The following is a 4097-nucleotide window of genomic DNA, read 5'->3' as shown; positions in this document are numbered from 1 at the left end:
AGTAACTATCTATAATTGTCATTTCTCAGCAATAAGTTAACAGTGGTAAAGTTAGGGTTGAAGCACATGTTGTGGAAATAATATAAATGTCTTGTTTATTGGCTATTGCATAGTTAATATAAAGTTGTTTGTTTTTATTTTAATAAAAGTTCTGGTGAGGTAATAAAACATAAAAAAAAAAAAAAACATGACAACATGGTTTGCATCAGATTACATATTTGAATTAATTGTATATATATTCTGTGTGTTTTTTTGTTTGTTTTTTTTTTTTAAACCTGATGATGCAACCTTTCAAAAAAAAATATATGGCTTATGCTGTTTCCAGTATTAAAAACTCTTGACCCTTTGATTACAATCTAAAAATTATACAGATTTCACTTGGAATTATTGATTTCCTGTGGGCTCCATCAGTATGGCTTTCACAAAGGTCAGTGAATAAAATATGCAGACTGAATGATCCCCCCCCCCCCCCCCCCCCTCCAGCCCTGTACCCTCTTTAGTCTTTTTAAGTTTGTCGAAAGAAACCAAACAGGGAATATGTTTTTAGATATGCTTCCTCACAGTGACAATAGTGAAAACGCATTCAATGAAAAGAGGAGATGCACCTGCCGGGAACGAGAGCAGTTGTTGGATGAGGTCGGCCTTTCATTAAAGTCATTGTTATTGGTAAAGGGGAGAATGATGTCACTGCTTTTCAGGCCCAGTTGGCACCCTGTGGAGTGACAGTAATTTGCCTGCTGCTGCTTTCTCAGTAGGGGTTGTAGTTTTTAAAAGCAAAAGAGAGGCTGCAATTTCACACGTCCAGTGCTTCAGAGCCACATAGGTGCATGAAAATGAAAGGAACCTGATACTTGTAATCAGCATGCATAGTAATGGTTAAGGTGTAATGAAACATAAGTGCACATTTAGGTAATTCTACCTCTACCAGGTGGCGCCCTGGGGCTCAGCTTATGCACAAACTGCTTGAGGTGGCGGCTGTGCAGTGTGGACTACAGAGGCACCATCTGCTTCTTTCCCATTCGCTCATTCATTGCCCTGTCCCTCAAACTTGGACTATACACTCACTTTGGAAAGCACTTCACTTGCTCATTCCCCAAAACCAACTTGATTATTCATTGTTCCATCAAATCCTATTGAAAAGAAACAATGTGTAGTCCTATTTTTTTTATCCTACTTGTGTACATGTTTATGTATAGACTGTAGACCTGTCATCTTACCGTATATTTGTCAATATAATTTCTCCAACAAAACAATTCAAGCTTTATGTATTGCATTCAGAACTAAAGGTAACAGCATTAGGGTTATTTTATATAAATGTATATCACTTCTTTACCATATATACTGCTTCACTAGTTTTAGTAGGCTTTTCTTTACACTATTTGGTATAATTTTAGGTTAGTTGGTAGGATAAAAAGAGTTTTGCTGCTTAACTCCCATCAGATTTGCAAGTAAATACACACATGCAAATACATATGATTTTGTGTAGTAGCAACAAGTAGGTTTATTCTGATTTCATTAATTGTCTTTTTATTTGTTGCAATTTGATGATTCTGCACCTGAAACATGCCAGTAACACATGCATAGACATCATTTTCTTTATGACTCATTTTAATTTATGGTTTTGAAATGTTCTTATATAGAGAGTTTGCCTCAGTAACAGATCCAGAGCAGCTTTTGAATGAGTGCTGAGTGCTCACACTAGAAGCTTCAGGGAATGATTGATAACAAACAGGTGAAAAGTCAGGCTTGGCTGCTAGTTGGTGAGAAGCATGCTTGCTGTGTCAGCCAGGGGTGGAAACACAGTGACTGTAGAAGGAACTAGGTCTCGCTGAATTGCCTCAGCCTTGATACAGTACATGAGTCGCAACATAAACATGTTTTTGTTTTGGAATTAATGACTGAAACGATGGCATCTACAGCATGCTGGGCAGGTGTTTCTCAGCACATGACATATTTTTTCAACTACAGTTCTCATGTATGATTGTCACTGGTAACAAAAGTAGACCCTCTGAAGTATGATCTGAAGTGAGAATTGTGGTCCAACTTAGCTTATAATTGTATTATCTGATTTGTATTCTGTGTGTGATGTAGGAACCACACACTTGACTACACTCAGTATCTGAGGCAAATCTACTTAGCGTGTGGTTTAATTGGGGCTAAACTAATTCTGAATTGCATATGACTGACTTTACTTTTAAGAAAAAGGTGTAACCATTCCACAACATTTTACTTAAGTGGGATGGATAATCTGATTTTACCTTTGAAAAACTTTGCTTGTTCTTTTGAAGAAACTTCCTGAAACATACAAAGTTAGTGATTTGAATGGCATGCAATGAAACTATTAATCCTTACATTTTAGAGTACAGTTAGTACACCTAGTTTCTAAGTCTTATAACAGGATGTAGCAGGACAGGGGGCCTGCAAACTGAAAAATGATTTGTTTATGGCAGGGACAGAGTTAAAGCCTCCTTGCCAAGGTAATTGTTTTGTTTAATTGTTTAGTTATCATCTGCACCTGACAATTATTAAAAATTAGAGCCAGGTGCAGGATAGAAAAGGAAAGCAGTCAGCCTGCTCGGGGCTGCTGCTGTGGAGTGTAGAGCCCCACTGGAAGTCGTAAAGGTCTGTGTAAAACATACGTTTGGTTTTATACAAATCTGTTAGTGTTTTGTTTTGGTGTTATGTCAGGTAAACAGCTTAGCTGTCCTGCTCGTTAGTCAGGGACCTGCATGGATTTAGTTAGTGCTCCAAATAGAAGCTAGCTGTTTTTTTTTTTTTTGTGTGTATTTCATTTTTGTTTATTAAAAGTGCACGTGAGTGCTGTTCCTTCCAATCCTGTGTGCTGGGTCTTTACTTTGAAGGGAAAAAAACCTGTGCGAGCCAGTGTGGCAAGCCACAAGTTCAGTCTGTATTTGTTATTCTACCATTAGTGTTCTTTTTATAGTAACGTAACTGATTAGATCAGGCTGCTTAGCCATTGTAATTGTTTTGTAGGTTGATACCACTAAAAAACAAATCTTTATTAATGTGTTAATAAATAAATTAGACTTGGAATGTTCATCCATGAATTAGGAATCTCCATTCCAATACACTAGTAAATGACAGCAGGAAAGCAAAACATTTAAAATGCACATTTGTGATTTAAAGATACATTTAATAAAGGCACGATTTACCTGTTTTTCAGACATTCATCTGTACATTGGCGCCTTCATCTATGGCTCAGCCTTTTACTCTTCTAGTGCTTGCATCCACTTATCAGCATTAACTCACAGTAGATGACCACATGATATTCAGATAGATTAGAAAAAGGATCAAATATTTCTCAATTTCCAATATAAGATCCATAATCTCTAGTAAATGACCTTGCATATTGACCTTGTTATCATGGCAACTATGTTTAATCCCTGTTCCAAATCAATCCAACGGAAAATACATAAATCCAGTATTTATGTAATTTACCTTTTTTCTGTTTGGATGAAAAAAATCTGTTTTAGTGCACCCCTGCTGAACGTTGTCTGTCAATGTAGATTGTCTGCTTTCTTGCTGTCCTGTGTTAAATTTGTCTGTTTACATTTAGTATCGCAAATACAGTTTAAAAACATCGAGAATAGTGTTTGCGGTCAGCGGCAATACAATAGCCACATTGGCAACTAGTCTCTGGTTTGAATGACAAGTTGTAGAAATCAAACTGGATGCAGTCTGATTTACTTTGAGCAGCGTTATCTCAAGCATATCATATAACATTAACGCCATGCACTGTACTCTCTTCTCAAACAAAGACAGAAGTCTTTGAACACAATCTGAACAAACAGCCCTGCCATTATTAACATATGTGGAGTACTAGATGTTCTATTGTAGGGCATAACACTAATTTAAATACTGAAACATACACAAACTTGCAATCAAATCCAAATTAAAAAATAAAGTTACCAGTACATTTTTTTCTTTTACATGTTTTTATTTTTTTAGTATTGAATTAGTCTGTTGGAAATACCCACAACGCAACATAATCCACCACCACAAGACCACAGATGGAATTGTGAGAGAACAGCATTGCTCATGGAATATTGTGAAAAACGAGGATTCACAAGCTAGTG

This window comes from Polyodon spathula, chromosome 3 (assembly GCF_017654505.1).
Source record: "Polyodon spathula isolate WHYD16114869_AA chromosome 3, ASM1765450v1, whole genome shotgun sequence".
NCBI lineage: Eukaryota > Metazoa > Chordata > Actinopteri > Acipenseriformes > Polyodontidae > Polyodon > Polyodon spathula.
The sequence above is the reverse complement of the archived record's forward strand: the minus strand, read 5'-3'. Positions refer to the sequence as shown.